Source organism: Hyperolius riggenbachi, chromosome 3 (assembly GCF_040937935.1).
Source record: "Hyperolius riggenbachi isolate aHypRig1 chromosome 3, aHypRig1.pri, whole genome shotgun sequence".
NCBI classification, from domain to species: Eukaryota; Metazoa; Chordata; class Amphibia; order Anura; family Hyperoliidae; genus Hyperolius; species Hyperolius riggenbachi.
This window is the reverse complement of record NC_090648.1, coordinates 231,726,694-231,743,797: the sequence shown is the minus strand read 5'-3', so window position 1 is coordinate 231,743,797 and position 17,104 is coordinate 231,726,694. Positions and strand designations below refer to the sequence as shown.

The 17,104-nt window shown below is 45.4% G+C and overlaps 1 long non-coding RNA gene across 1 annotated transcript in view; it reads left to right on the top strand.

Moving 5' to 3' along the window:
• LOC137561342 (uncharacterized) overlaps positions 1–16,768 on the top strand; it is a 48,972-nt gene extending 32,204 nt beyond the window's left edge. Inside the window, exon 3 of the long non-coding RNA XR_011029975.1 lies at positions 16,414–16,768. This is a non-coding gene — a long non-coding RNA (uncharacterized lncRNA). The remainder of the gene's footprint in view (positions 1–16,413) is intronic.
• Positions 16,769–17,104: the final 336 nt, after the last annotated feature.

The following is a 17,104-nucleotide window of genomic DNA, read 5'->3' as shown; positions in this document are numbered from 1 at the left end:
ATTGCGTTCTCACTTGGTTTCCGCTGTTGTGTGTTCACGGTCGCTGGGTGGTGACTAAATTGGTGGACATACATACATTCCTTCTCTGTGCTTATTCAGTCTTGTGTCGCTGTTAGCAATCGCCATCTCTTGCGATTGCTTTCCCACTTGGTCTTCACTGTTGTGTGTTCATCGTCGCTGGGTGGCGACTAGATTGGTGGACACACATACATCTTGTCTCTGTGCTCTCTCTCTTTAAGGGCTATCTTGCCCTGCATTGCTTCCCCTCATACAATTCCTATCTGGCATCTGTGGCAGTACAGAGAAGTTGTTCCTCTGTTCTTCACAGCTCCATCTGCCGGCAGGAATTCCCTTCTACAGGTGCATAGCACCATTGCTGTGCTCTCTCCGATTATACGCTTGTGGGGGATTTCCGCAGTGTCAGCGCGCATCCTGTGTGCTGACCACGGAAATAATTACACAATCGTTACACAGACGTAACAACGTTATACAACGTAGAACAAAAGCTATATACATGATACACAGGGCCGGATTTACCATAAGGCACTGTAGGCACGTGCCTACAGGCGCCTTGTGTGCGACAGGCGGCTCCCCTCCTCCTACCTCCCGACTTTCTCCCTTCCCTGCAATCATGTAGCAAGCCGCCGCTCCGCTAACCCCACCCGCGATCCCCTCAGGTGTGCGTAGATCAGAGATGCCGGGGCGGAAGGAGAAGACCAGGAAGAAGCTGTTCTGAAGGGAGATTCGTCAGCAGCTTCCTGTTGCTCCAGCCACTTATTCCATCGCAGCGTGCAGAGGTCCGCCTAGACCCCAGCCCAGGACAAAGCTTCCACATGCCGACAGGCAGACCCCTGCAGTGATGGCAACTCGTCCTTCATGCCCTCCGCGTTTGGAGGGAAGCATCCACAGCCCCAGCCAGAAGACCCACAGGAAACCGGCAGACAGCTTCGTACACACTGGCCCTGCACGTGCTGGAGTGTCTGCTTTCCGAGGCACAGACAGACCTGCTCACTGAATTCCTGGAGCAGTGCAAGGAGGGGGGCAGCCCCCAGCCCAGCTGTGATCCTTAACGGGGGGGAGGCCTCCAAGCAGCTGCTGGCTGGCTGAACTACTGCTCTGCAGCTGGATGATGTCGTTGTAGTACAACACTCAGCACAGCCACAACTTCAAGGTGATCCATGTCCTACTTCAATGCTCTGTCCTTCACTCCCATCATTCTTCAATGTTCTGTCCTCCTCATCCACTTACTTTACTGTTCTGTCTTCCTCATCCTCCAGCTTTACTGTTATGTCTTCCTCATCCTCCAGCTTTACTGTTCTGTCCTTCTCATCCTCCTGCTTTACTGTCCTGTCCTCCTCATCCTCCTGCTTTACTGTCCTGTCCTCCTTATCCTCCTACATTACTGTTCTGTCTTCCTCATCTTCCTGCTTTACTATCCTGTCCTCCTTATCCTCCTGCTTTACTGTCCTGTCCTCCTCATCCTCCTGCTTTACTGTCCTGTCCTCCTCATCCTCCTGCTTTACTGTCCTGTCCTCCTTATCCTCCTACATTACTGTTCTGTCTTCCTCATCTTCCTGCTTTACTATCCTGTCCTCCTCATCCTCCTGTTTTACTGTCCTGTCCTCCTCATCCTCCTGCTTTACTGTCATGTCCTTCTTATCCTCCTGCTTTACTGTTATGTCCTTCTTATCCTCCTGCTTTACAGTTCTGTCCTCCTCATCCTCCTGCTTTACTGTTATGTGCTTCTTATCCTCCTGCTTTACAGTTATGTGCTTCTTATCCTCCTGCTTTACTGTTCTGGCCACCTCATCCTCCTGCTTCATTTCTCTGTCCTCTTCATCCACCAGCTTCACTGCTCTATGCTGCTCATCCCCAACTTCACTGCTCTCTACTCCTCCTACTTCACTGCTCTGGCCTTTATCCCTACCTGACATTACTGACCTCTGGAGCTTACACCATAAGGGCCCATTTCCATTAGTGCTAAATCTGGAACAAATCTGCAGCATTTCCCCGCAGGTGAGAGGGGCGGGGAAATGCTACCTGCCTATCTTCTCAATGCCATTGTCGTCCAGATTGTACAACTATGCAAATCTGGATGGCATGCTGCAGCATGCAATTGAAAACCTATTGACATGGCATGGCTTAGCAATTTGGGCTGCGTATTTGCAGAACGGGGGCGGCCAGAATCAAAAATGGCCGTGGCTCCTAGTGGAAACTGGCCCTTATCCTTAAAAATATTCTGTACTCTATTTCCTGAGTCATGTCACTAACTGTCCTTAGGATCTTACACTCTAATCACTGTTTCATGTATTTGTTAGTGACATGACACAGTGATTAGAGTGTAAAATTCTAAGGATTGTTAACGTCATGACGCAGAGATTAGCGTTCAGAATATTTTTAACTTGGGGTGTGGCCTGTGTTGAGAGGCGGGGCTTAGGGCACTAGAACGTCTGTGCCTACAGGCTCCTGAGTGGTAAATCCGGCCCTGATGATACATGATCATGCGATTATGGGCTGGCTAGGTAGGCCCAGGGATACAAGTACAGGCTGTCATAGGAAAGGAGCACATGATCATGTAGACTACACTAGGGAAGGAGGACCCTGCCAGAAGCTTACAATCTAAGGGGGGAGGGGGGGCGGGAACAAGGTAGAGCTATGAAATAAATAATCAGTAGAAAGTTACTGTGTGGTAGGGGGTGGGTAGGCCATCTTAAAAAAGTGGGTTTTGATGGCTTGGTTGAATGTGTTGAAGGAGGGAGCAAGTCTGATGGGCGTTGGAAGGGAGTTCCAGAGGATGGGGGCGGCTCTTGAGAAATCCTGCAGGCGCACAGGGGAGTGGGAATTGCATGGGTCGGTGAGGATGAGGGTGCGGATCTGTGAACAAGCTCCAAGATGTAGGTAGGGAAGGTCTTGTGCACAGATTTACAGTATACGCTAGGCATAGAATCTTGAACTTATCCTGAATCGGATAGGGAGCCAGTGCAGGGATTTACAGAGGGGAGATGTGGCTACGGAGTGGTGCGAAGAATGGATGAGTCTTGCAGCTGCATTCATAACTGATTGAATGGGGAAGCTACCTCTATAGGTTCTGCTGCTGGGTCTCCTGTCTTCAGTTGATCTTCACCCACCTTTCCTACAGGGGCTCAGCAGAGTTCTCAGCAGAGCTCTCAGCAGAGATGGTCAATGAGAGGCAAATAATTAAAGCTTGCGTGGAAACTGTAAGAAGTTTGGAGCTGGGTCAACCAAATGCACTTCCTGGTGTTTTTGATTGGCCCAATTGCAAGCTGCATTCAATTTGCATGTCATTTGCATGCAAACTGAATTTATTAGCATCTCATTGATCATTCCTACTCAGCACAATGTCACCTGGGTCCTCCCTCTGCTGTGAACTCTTTCAGCCTCACTCTGGGTCCCACTCATCATTGTTAATATGGAGCATATAGGCAATGAAGAGTGAAATCAAGGATGAGTTTGAATAAGAGTTAGGGAATAGGCTGACACAGCAACTTGGATCCTCAGGATACATAGCAGACAGCAGCTGAACAGAGGATCCAAATAAAAAATACAGGATGGAATCCCATCTACAGTCCATTGTTCTCTAAAGAGTGTGCCAGCTTTGCTGGGTGAAACCCCTTACTGTCTGCCACCACCATATACTTTATTTAGAACAGACAGAAGGTAGGTATGCTAGACACACCTGGAACTCTCCTGGCTTTTCCTGGAGACCTATGAAATTAAATATATATATTTTTTTTTTATAGAAAAGGGGACCTGCTGTGGCTGGGGTGACACAAGATGTTTTGCTTGAGGATAAAGAAGTGTAACATGGCTTTGAATGTAAATTGTCTACTAGAATAACTATTTATCTAACTTAAAGAACATAATACCCATAGAACAAGTAACTATGCAACTTGTATCTAACTTAAAGAACATTATTTATAGTAACTATTATGTTTTTGCCTTTGTATCTTTGTTAATGCGTAAAAGGTTTCTTGTTTTTTGCAGACACCATTAAACTTTAATATGCTGTTAATGCAAAGAAAACATACTTAACATCTTTTTATATTTGATGATGTTCCAGTGTGGCAGCCTGTCCAGCAACAGCTAACGAACCATGTAGCTAATTATAAAATTGCTGATTAAGAAGGAATTCTACATAACTGTTAATAGGTGTGATTTTAATTTCATTGAAGGTTATCTTGGGAAGCATTATTATTGAGATTCAACGTATTTAAAACTTAACATATTTACAAAACCTTGCTGTATACAAATTGTACTGAAGTTATGGTATACAGTTGCCTTATTAAAAAAAAGGTCCAAAAGAATAGGCGTTAAAAAGATTGTCATGGAAAAGAAAGTGCATGGAAATGCAGCCACATTAACCACTTGAGGACCCACCCTTTACCCCCCCTTAAAGGGATACTGTAGGGGGGTCAGGGGAAAATGAGCTGAACTTACCAGGGGCTTCTAATGGTCCCCCACAGACATCCTGTGTTGGCGCAGCCACTCACCGATGCTTCGGCCCCCCTCCAGTTCACTTCTGGAATTTCTGACTTTAAAGTCAGAAAATCACTGCGCCTGCACGCCCGTGTCCTCGCTCCCGCTGAGGTCACCAGGAGTGTACTGCGCAGACACAGACCATACTGGGCCTGCGCTGTGCGCTCTTGATGACATCAGCGGGATCGAGGACACGGCAACGCAGGCGCAGTGGTTTTCAGACTTTAAAGTCTGAAATTCCAGAAGTGAACCGGAGGCGGGGCCGGAGCATCGGTGAGTGGCTGCGCCAACACAGGATGTCTGCGGGGGACCGTTAGAAGCCCCGGGTAAGTTCAACTCATTTTCCCCTGACCCCCCTACAGTATCCCTTTAAGGACCAGCGCTGTTTTAGGTGATCTGTGCTGGGTGGGCTGTGCAGCCCCCAGCACTGATCAGGGTGCAGGCAGAGCGACCAGATCGCCCCCCTTTTTTCCCCACTAGGGGGATGATGTGCTGGGGGGGTCTGATCGCTCCTGCCTGATGGGTGTTGCGGGGGGGGGGGGCACCTCAAAGCCCCCCTCCGCGGCGACATTCTCCCCCTCCCTCTCCTATCTGTCTCCTCTGGGGATCGGGGCTGCACAGGACGCTATCCGTCCTGTACAGCCAGTGACAGGCTGTCCCCTGTCACATGGCGGCGATCCCCGGCCGATGATTGGCCGGGGATCGCCGATCTGCCTTACGGCGCTGCTGCGAAGCAGCGCCGTACAATGTAAACAAAGCGGATTATTTCCGCTTGTGTTTACATTTAGCCTGCGAGCCGCCATCGGCGGCCCGCAGGCTATTCACGGAGCCCCCCGCCGTGAATTGACAGGAAGCAGCCGCTCGCGCGAGCGGCTGCTTCCTGATTAATCAGCCTGCAGCTGGCGACGCAGTACTGCGTCGCTGGTCCTGCAGCTGCCACTTTGCCGACACGTGGTATGAGTGCGCGGTCGGCAAGTGGTTAAAAAAAACTTGTCTTGTGCACACATGAAAAACAGTTAGCAAGTAGGAAACTGTGTTAATTCTTCAATCTGTAGGGACAGACATAGCTACCTTATACTGTTATCTGGGAGGAATACATGGCTACCTCATCCTGCTATCTGGGGAACATGTGGATACCTTATACTGCTATTCTTGGGGCTCACATGGCTACTTAATTCTTGTATCTGGGAGGCCCCTGGCTACTTATTTTTTTAAGCAGGGGGTACAAGGCTATTAAACTATTTTATCTGGGGACACGTGGCTACTTAGTTCTTGTACTTTGGGGAACATGGCTACTTTATTCTTGTTTCTGGGGGAACATGGTTGTTTAATTGATGTAACTGGAGGCAGGTGGCTACTTAATTATTGTACTTAATTTACATATTTTGAGACGCCAGGGCAACTTAAAGTACACCTGACCTAAGAGGAATATGTAGGCTGCCATATTTATTTTCTTTTAAACATTTCCATTTGCCTTGCAGTATTATTGATCTCTTTGGCTGCAGTAGTGTCTGAATCAAACACCTAAAACAAGCATCAGGCAAGCACAGTCAGACTTCAGAAACAACTTATGGCATGCTTGTTCAGGGTCTATGGCTAAAAGCATTAGAGGCAAAGGATCAGCAGGACAGCCAGGTCGAGAGTTCAATATGGTGTATGTAGTGTGTATTGGAAGAGTGAGAAAATTGGAATAAATAAATGGATACTCACAAACCAGGGTTACCCCTTAGGTAACCACTGTATAGGTAGGTGGGGAGAACAAGCCTGTCCCCACTCAGGATTAAGAAGTCTGTAGATAGGAAGAAATATGAGGATTTCCGCCCTTCCACCTAGGGTGGGTCGATGCAGTACAAAGTAGTATGAGGCGCCAAAAGTATAAAGGGAGGTAACATTTTTAAAACATGGAAATGGTGTGGAGGTGGACCCTAAACCATTCCAAAGGATATGACAAATGAATGTGTCAGGTTACAACACAAATACTTTTATTATTGATGCACTCCATGAGATATTGCACAACGCGTTTCATGGGTGTGACCCCGCTTCATCAAGCAGTGAGAGGAGGAGTATAAAGCAAATGTCATCCATGTCTGAGAAAAGCACCTCTGTGAATTTGGCAATTTGTAGTGTTTAAAAGGAAATAAATATGGCAGTCTCCATGTGCCTCTCAGTTCAGGTAGGCTTTAATTCTGGTATGGGGGGGGGGGGGGGGGCATATAAACAGGGATATAACTATAGCCCTGTGACAGCAAACCACTAGCTCCCCCTTTCCATAGCAAAGCAGCATACTGCAGCGGAAGAGTAATACTACTGTAGCTCCATTAGTACTGCATGCTCTTGTCAGTAATATGTGGTATATCTGTAAGAGGTAGCGGAACCGCCGCCAGAACACACGTGGTGGCGGATTCCGCATCACAAACAGGAGCCTCCGCATCCTTTCCGGCGGGTGGAGTAGGGCAGGCGGCGGAGTCCGTGAGCTCGGCGGACTCCGCCGCACAGTTGCAGCTTGGGGGGTCGCCCGCTCCCTCGCCGGCTCAGAGTCTCCGCATTACGCGCACACGCGCGAGGAGGAACTTTATGCCTCTGGAAGGGGAGTCAGCTGACCAGGCCGGTCAGCTGACTCCAGCAGAAGTTTGGATTGGCTGGGGCTCTGGGGCGGTGCTGGGCAGCTCTCTGGCTACATATAGGACTTGCTGGTCAGTAGCAAGTTGTCTGCTGTCGTGAATACTTCTGTGTTAGCGCTCAGACCTTAGGCTAGTTCCCAGGTGTCAAAACCAAGGACTTCACACCTCAGTTTAGGATTGTATCTGATTGTTTACCTGTGTATGACTGGCTATCCCTGACTATCCTTTACTCTAATCGTTTTGTATCTCTGCCTATCTGATTCAAGTTGCCGACCCTGCCTGTTTACCGACTCTGAATCAGCCTTCTGTTTCTGTACTTTGCCAGCCCGTACCGTTATCGACTATTGGCTTGGTTTCTGACTATTCTCTCGTCTCATGCCTTTGCACTGTCGCGACCTGTACTGTTGCTGAACCTCGATCTGTCTGACCTTTCTCTCTCCAGTGGAACGTCTCCCACTGTAGGGTTCTCTCTGAGGTTTACCTCTCCGAGACGCTTGCCCTAGCAGACCGTTACTGCTAGAGGCTGAGACTCCTCCACTGCCTTTTGGAGGATCTCACACACAGGGTTTCCATTCAGAGGTAACCACACCTCTGAGGAATCGCAGTGTGGTGAATATTTCCACTACGTTGTATTTTGCTGCATTTATTGTTATCGCATTTGTTGTGTGTCTCCTACCCTGTTTTGTTCAGCCCGCATTATTAGCAATTCCGCAGATTGCTATATAATCGGGTCTGTCCTTGTATTATTGGTGATTCTGCGGATCCCCAATAATCAAGGTGCTGGGTGTGACACTGATCTTATCTGATCGTTTCAGGCCCTAACTTCAGTAGTGAGCCTTCCGTTGATATACCATCAGAAAGATACTGATTACCTTGCTCTCATTTATCTGCATTAGTGGTGGTACTGCAGGTAATCATGTGATCAGTTCTCCATGCTCTAGCTGACAGATTGTCACAATATCTCAATCGAATGTGCCACATTGCCAAGGACTCCACTTTGCAGCGACACCATTCTTCCTGCCAGACCAAAAAGAACGCCAGGCCTCAGAGAGGCCTGACATATGTGGTATTGCAAATTTATCTATGACATTTTTGAACATTTTGTGGCATAAATATTTTAAATTTTAAATATGTCATTAACCCATCCTGACTTCAGAGTGAAGGGTCAAAAAGTGGTACTATGGGAAAGCAGAATGCTCCCAGCCACGGGGGCAAGACGGGGAGGAAGAGCGCACGCAGCTGCACTGCGCATTTGACGACTTACCCCAACTGGCAAAACTTACAGGCTTCTAGTAGAGATGGCCTGAACGGTTCGCCCGCGAACAGTTCCAGGCGAACTTTGGGTGGTTCGTGTTCGCCAGCGAAGGCAAACTTTTGCGGAAGTTCGGTTCGCCCCCATAATGCTCCATTAGGGTCAACTTTGACTCTCTACATCACAGTCAGCAGGTTCATTGTTGCCAATCAGACTCCACTCACTGCTGGAGCCCCCCCTCCCTTATAAAAGGCAAGGTTCTCTGGCCATTTTACTCACTCGTCATCCTACAGTAATTAGTGAAGGTACAGCTGCTGACAGATTCTGCTAGGGAAAGCTTAGTTAGGCTTGTTAGCTTGCTCCTGGCTGATTGTTATTCCTTAAATAGCACCCCACAACAGTTTCCTCCCTTCGTCTCCTTCTTCGGAGGAGGATCTTGTCTTCCAGGGATTTGTAGGATGTCAAAAGCACGGTCACATACATTGGCCAGGAATCGAACCCAGGTCAACTGCTTGGAGGGCAGTTATGCTAATCACTATACCACCAACACTACAGGCTGAAGACAGCCTAGCTGGCTTGGGAAGGATGAAAAGCTAGGTGGCCATGCAACCATTCCTGCTAACCTAAGGCTTACTTGTGTCTTACAACACATTTTCTTAAGACTTTACCAAATCCAATGCTCCAATATGGGGAAGCTTCTCTGTTTGCTGTTTTTTGTTTGTTTTGTTTTTAAAGAGGCACTTAAGCCAAACTTTTTTTTTTTAAACCTGACAGTGTGCACAATAGAGGAGGCTGATAAGAGTCTTACCGCAGTGTTTGTTTTCTTATCTGGTCCTCTGTTTCCCACAAATCCTCCCTGACAGCCAGCCCTGACGGCGCCTGATGGCGAATGACCCAGGATTGTAAACACATAAATCTTTCCTCCCTTGATGAGTCTTACTGCCGCTGGCGCCGCTACCTGTACTGCGTGCAACAAAAAAACCAAACTTTTTTACCCAGAAGCTGTGGCCGGCTGATGTTTTTTCCTCGCTCGAGTGCTCTGCTATCTGAGGAATGCGAAACTCAGCCAGCCACTGAATGAAGTGTCAGCGGATGCTCCGGCTATGCCTCAGGAACAGCGCTTTGTGGACACTATGCTCGTGCACTGAAACAGACAAGGCAGTGCATGAGCGAGCGTAGCCAGGAGGCAGGAGACGCAGGAAGCTAACAAGCGCTGGCTGACCTGGAAATAGTTCCGGCCAGCAGCGCCATTTTGAATAAATTATAGGGAATCATCCTGCCGGTAACACAGTAAATAAAGCCTCCAGATCGGCGCAACACAGGCGAAATTGCAGGGCTGGGACACAGGATTTAGGTAATATATTTATTTTGAAAATCTATCCTGGCTTAAGGTTCACTTTAAGTGTGGTGTCACAGTTCACTCATCTCTTCAACTACAAGAAAGGACAAGGAATAGTCTTACCTACCGTAATATCTATGTTACGGCAGGGCCCTATTACACTTTCTCTTACAGGGCTATGAAAAACCGTTTTGCCCATGCAATAAAGCGAGGTGCAAAAATGAAATCATGCCTAGCAGAGGACGGTTTCGATCCATCAACCTCTGGGTTATGGGCCCAGCACACTTCCACTGCGCCACTCTGCTTACATTTGAAGGAAAGAGGAATTACACTTCCTGATAGATGTATACACATGCAAGATGATGTAAAGCAGTTTAGGCCTGCAATTCAACATTCAATGTGATTTCTGCCCTTAAAACGCTGCTTTGCGTCAAATCAAGATTTTTTCCCGGGATTTTTGGCATCTATCCCACTCATCCATGCCCCCTCTAGGTGTTGGACCCCTTGAAACATCTTTTCCATCACTTTTGTGGTCATCATAATTTTTTCTAGTTTTCAAAGTTCGCCTCCCCATTAAAGTCTATGGCGGTTCGTGAACGTTCACAAGTTCGCGAACGTTTGCGGAGGTTCGCGAACCTAAAATCGGAGGTTCGGGCCATCTCTAGCTTCTAGAAGAAGAACGGGAAGGTGGAGGAAGACAACGTCAGAGCGATCAGTTAGGAGGGGGCTGGAGAAAGCCACAGGTATGTATAAATATTTTGCATTTAGTCATCTCTGGTACACTTTACAATTTTTCGAGATAGTGGTCTTTTAATTGTTCATGTTGCGGTCATATTGGAATGGATACTGCAGATTCCTGCTCTCTTCATTACTTTGCAAATTTTCTTGTTTCTGAGTTTAATTTGTATGATTCGGATCTAGATTTAATCACCTGCAACTGTTTTGCTCCTAAAGCATTAATTTAATTAATATGATTTAAAGCAAGTACCTTATCAAGTTCCCTCGTTCTTTTCTCCAAGTGACAGACAGAGATCAGGGTTGTGATAAATCTTTGGAGTTTTAGGATATTGTTTCAGTTCTGCTTTATTTCATTAACATAATTAGAAAGATAGGGCCAGTGAGACGTATCATGCGCTTTTCTGTGTCTAAAGGTGCACAGTAAAACTTTCTTGGCTTGGATTTATTTGATGCTTCTCTATCTCTAATTACTGTGTTATGGTGAGTGAGTATTAGAAATAGAATGTACGCTCAGCCAGAACTCAGACCAGACCTCATTCCAAACCTCTATCATTGCCGGAGCTGTGGCTGAACAATACAGAACTATGACATTGTGCTCTTGTGTAGCAAAGTAGCAGTAAAAACTCCTTTGCAAAAGTCCAGCATACAATAATGTTTGTATTGATAGCAACATTATTATCTCACAAACACCAGCTCTGGGCATAGGTTGACATATTCAATCCAACTATACATTAGTGAACAAAGTGTCCAGCTGTTACCTTTTGGTTACTAATGAGCAGTGATAACTGAGCAAAATTGCTGAATTCTGTTTTGCTGGAGGTTTTGTAAAATCTAAAGGATTTTCATGCAATAGGGAACTCTAAAAAAAAAGGGTGGGTAGGAAGGTTTGACTGGTATGACAGGAATAGTCTTAAAGGCAACCTAAAGTGAGAGGGATAAAGAGGCTGACACATGTATTTAATTTAATTTTAAACAGTTTCCTGGCAGTCCTGCTGAGCCTCTGCCTCTAATACTTTTAGCTATAGACCCTGAACAAGCATGCAGATCAAATGTTTCTGACAAAAATCCGACAAGATTAGTTGCATGCTGATTTCAGGTGTGTGTGATTCAGACACTACTGCAGTCAAAGTTAAGCAGGGCTGCCAGGCAACTGGCATTGATTAAAAGGAATTAAATAATATGGCACCCTTGATAAACTTCTCACTTCAGGTTCCCTTTAAAGTGCCTATTAATGGTACTGTTTTTAACGATAATATTTTTAATTCAATTTTCAGTTCATATTGTATGAAAGCAGAAAAGCTGGGGGACCCAATTGTTCCTGAATGGTCACATTATCAATTGGTTCCCTAACCACTTGATGACTGACGGTAGATATGGTTAATCAGCATGGTGAATTTTTCAAAGTATTATTATTATTATTTAGTATTTGATATAGTGCAGAAATTTTACGCAGTGCTAGACAGAGTATATTGTCTTGTCACTTAAAGAGACACTGAAGCGAGAATAAATCTCACTTCAGAGCGTATATTCAGCAGGGGCATGTGTGCCCCTGCTAAAATGCCGCTATCCCGCGGCTAAACGGGGGTCCCTTACCTCCCAAATCCCTGCCTGAAAAATCAACGACCAACTTGGTCGTAGATTTTGCTGCTGTTGAGGCAGGGCTAACGGCTGCAGCCCTGCCTCTCTGCGCCGTCTATCAGCGGCGCATCGCCGCCTCTCCCTCGCCCCTCTCAGAGAAGGAAGGCTGAGAGGGGCGGGGGAGAGGCGGAGATACGTGCTGATAGACACGCATGGAGGCAGGGCTGCGGCCATTAGCCCTGCCTCACCAGGAAGAGATCCCGGGACTCCATGAGGGGATTTGGGAGGTAAGGGACCCCCGTTTAGCCGCGGGATAGCGGCGTTTTAGCAGGGGCACACATGCCGTTTACTGTGCCGTTTACTGTGATTAGGTTCCCTGGTCCATTGGCTGAAAAACACCCCCAAAGCATTAGGTTCCCACCACCATGTTTGACCGTGGGGATGATGTTCTTTGCGTTGTAGGCTTCTCCTTTTTTATGCCAAATGAACGAAACATCATTGTCATTGTGACCAAACAATTACATTTTTGTTTCATCTGACCATACCACAGAAGACCAGAAGTCTTCTTCTTTGTCCAGATGAGCATTTGCAAAGGCCAAGTGAGCTTTTGTGTGCCTTATCTGGAGAAGGTCTGCATCCGTGGAACCCAGCAGTGTGCAGTGTCCGTTGAATTGTCTGCCTTGAGACATTACCACCAGCAAAGCCCAGATTCACCAGGATGGCCTTGGTGGTGATCCTTGGATTCTTTTTCACCTCTCTCACTATCCTCCTGGCCAGCACAGGCGTCACTTTTGGCTTCCTACCACATTCTGTGAGATTTTCTACAGTGCAAAATATCTTGTATTTTTTAATAATACTTTGTACTGTAGCCACTGGTACTTGAAATAATTTAGAATGGCCTTGTAGCCCTTTCCTGACTTGTGAAAAAGGACAACTCAGCATGCCCTGCAACTTCTTTTTTGCGGCAACGTACCAAATAAGAGTCAAATAAACTGGGGAATGATCATTTATAAACAAGAAAAGTAATAGTGATTTTAACTTTTGGATTGCCTGATTAGCATGCTTATTACCTGTTTACCAGATAAAAATAAAGAAATGATTTTTTGATTTTATGCCCGACAGTTACACTTTAAAGGGACTCCGAGCAGTGCAAAAACCATGGAAAGATGCATATAATTTTAAAGCTCTCTTTCTCCTCTTTCCAATGATATATAAACCGCCACCCTACGCCTTTTAGTTTTCGCTATTTTCACGATTGAAATTGCCGCGGACGCGATTTCGATTGTGAAAATAGAAAGAACTAAAAGGCGTTAAGGGGACGATTTAGGGGTCGTCAGAAAGAGGAGAAAGAGAGCTTTAAAATGATATCAATCTTTCCATAGTTACATTGTATTACACAGGGCGACTTTTTCTCAAAGTCAGCAGCTCGAAATAGCAAAAATTAAAAGGCGTAGGGCGGCGATTTATATATCATTGGAAAGAGGAGAAAGAGAGCTTTAAAATGATATGCATCTTCCCATAGTTTCTGCACTGCTCGGAGTCCCTTTAAACAAATTGATTGATATGGGGTGTCTGTAAATAATCTCAGATTCACAAAAAGCTGTTGCAAATCAGTACCCTTGTTTATCTATCCAGTGGCCAACCAGACTTTGTGTACATCTGGTTGACCACTTCTGGGCACAAAAGAGAGCTGATTATTCAATCTGTGTCACTAGGAGGGTCAGTCTGCTCTGATTTTTGTGACCACAGTGGCCCCACCATATACATTGGTCAGAAACTTCACCCCCAGTGTTTTGCAAACATTCATCAAAATTACAGTTGTTGGTCAAAATTGAATTTGACAGTCTGAAGAGCTTATCCCTATTGATAAGATGTACTTAAACATATCTAGTTGATTATCCTCCCTGAGAACAATCTGTCTACATATGTGATTTGTAGAATAAACACAGCGCAAATATACTCTTCTGGGTAGATGATATGTTTCTCCACTCCTCCACCTGTATGCACTCAATGTGCAGTTAGAGCAGACAGGGAGGCTTTTAGTGGAATATACACACGTTTTATTGCTGGATAAAAAGGCACATACAGGCAATCCGAGGTTAGGCACTTACTTTAAGAGGGTTCTAATCCACTTAGGACCCTCCCTGGCTGGTAGCGCTTCCCACCCGAAGTGGTACTCAGGCCCCTCAACTCGATCCTGTATCTATGTTGCCCGCTCCTGTCCCGACTAGTGTCGGCTACTGCCGTCTTCAGGGGATAAACAGGAGCGGGTAGGCTGTGTATATTCCACTAAAAGCCTCCCTGTCTGCTCTATCTGCACATTTAATGCATACAGGTGGAGGAGTGGACAAACATATCATCTACCCAGAAGAGTATATTTGCGCTGTGTTTATTCTACATATTTGACTGTCTGGCTGCAAGGATTCGTCCTCACACAGCAGCACTGCACTCATTTTCTATTGGGGCGCCACAGTTATCATTCTGAAAATTACATATGTGATTTACCCATAGGCATGAGATCATAACTCAATGCAGCTAAAAATGTTCTGTCATCTCCTGTCTACTGGGACATTATCTCTTGGGGACTCAAGCAGTAAGCTTTGCACTATACAAGCTGCTAGCTGGTCTCACACACTATGAAGTATTTTTGCAGGATAAGGATACATTTCCAGGATTTACTGTCCTGATGTAAAAAAGTGAGAATTCTCTGCAACAGTTGTATGTTCTGTATACCAGTATATAGCATATCTATTGCAACTCTGTAGAGTTAACTTGCCTTGGAAAATATACAACTGCCATGGTATTCTGAACAACATTAGGCAAGTAGCAGAGATCAGTGTTATAAACATTATTATGGAGTTAACTGCTCATATTAAATGCATTAAGTTGGGGGAAATAGTGTTTGCTGTGCCGAAAAAATGCATGACACTGAATTTTACAGCACATTTATTGGTAAACGTAAATCCCCTCCATAAATGAAGAAAGTGTTGAGGCCCTGATTATTTTAATCTCTACGAAGCTATAGATATAAATCAAGAACATTTAATCTTACCTAAGGGTTGTATATTAGAAGTCAATTTATGCATCTATCATGTGAAAGAGTGATATATGATTTTATACCGGTGGTATGAAATACACATGTGACGGCTTAGAAAAACCTACAGCAGTTTTTCTGTGAAGTACAGTATGTCACTCAAAGGAGAGAGGATTTCATAAAAACGACAGTAAGCTCTCAAGGCCCTTTTCTTCCATCAATAACTTCAGTAGGTGTCGGTGACATTGGCCCTTATAGTCTAACCCTACCTCAATACAGAGCGAAAGCATCATAATTAAAGGATAGTGAAGGGAACGTCTTTTCAATGTCATACGGTGGCATAATCTGCAGTGTTGAAAGAACTATCAAAAGGTTTGATAAATGGGAAATCATGTCAAAACATCTAAAACGAATGTATTTAAAAGAATAAAACTTTCAAAGGTGTACTACCTTGAACAAATGTGTAGGTAACTTAGAGCTAATTGAAAAAGTGTTTATGCCATCTGACCGCATGTAAAAGCAATCACACCATGTATACCTGCATGCCTTAGAAATGTCATCAGGTAATACTAAGAAAGCAGTGTGAAATGAGGTAAAATGTTACTTACGGTATACTACAAAGAGATTCTAAAATGATGAAGATTTATTGGTCCCCATTAATGTAGCTACACAGCCAAGAACCCTAGCAGGGGGGTAACAATAGCCCTTGCCAGGGGCGTAACTAGGCCCCACCGGGCCCCACTCATGGCCGTTTTGGGGGGCTGGAGGGGACGCAGCACGAGGGGAAAGCCATGCCCACAGTCGGCAGGGAGGGGGGAAGGTCCCCCCCCCTCCCTCACCTCGGGGCTCTCCCCTCTGCGCTCCCCTCCAGCTTAATAAGTGTACGGGCAGCGGCGGGCAGCGGCTGATACATACCTTCCTTCCCTCTTCCGTGCGGTCCAGCGTGCGTTCCCCACTCTAGTCTCTGACGTGACTTCCTGCGGGGCAGGGGTCGCATCCCCTATTGTTACGCCAGTGGCCCTTGAAGCGTTGCCATCATGGGGGACCAGGTCCTGGGCAAAGGGGGCATGGTCCTGAGTTACAGTCAGAGCAGCACAATTTGAGGTTTCTTGTTTGTGGCCACCTAGGAGGAGGGGTTAAGGTTTAGGGATAGGTAGAGGGAGAGTTAAGGGTTAGGTATCAGTAGTGGGAGGGTTAAGGGCTAGGCATAGATATAGAGTAGGTTAAGGTTAATTCATAATAAAATATCATTTAAGATTACTGATATTTTACTATTGGAATTAAGAGGTAGAATATCAGTAATTTTACCAATATTCTATTAGCACCAATCTCCTGTGCCCTTTTTTTTTTACAGGAACATTTAATACTGAGATAATGTCTTTTGGACAGATGAGACGGGACTGAGGTTTTTCAGGAAGTCACATCAGCTCTATGTACACTGTTGAAAAAGTGGAGCTTTGAAAGAAAAAAAACACAACACCTTCTTCTGAGAAACATGGAGGAGCCTTGGTTTTGTTTGGAGACTGCTGTGATATATAAAGCAAGAGGTGCCTTGTGTCTTTGCCGGGAGCATTGAAATCTCAAGAGGTTCAAGATGTTCTGTAGAAAAATGTACTGACCAGTGTCAGTATCTGTCTCAGTAGCAGATAATTGATCCTCCAACTGGCTAATGACTGTTATGACAAGGCCTTCTTGTAGCTCAAATTTAAAGCGGTTTAAAACCCTGACATAATATTCAATAAAAACATGTTTACCTACTTTTTATATGCCTTACGGTTATCATATTTGCATATTTGCATAAGTATTATTATTCATTTAGAAGTTATAGGTTTCCAAAAGTACAGTTTTTTGCTTTGTGAGATGAATTTGCATTTTATTAATAACTGGTTTTATTCATTGCTGTTTTGCAGGCAGACATGCTTTCAGTGTCTCTCTGTCTCCAGCAGCTTCTCCGCAGTCAGAGAATGTGTCACATTCCTCACTTGATACATTTAAGTAAACAAGATAACATTATCTAAAGTTTGGATGCATCTCCATTTTACTGC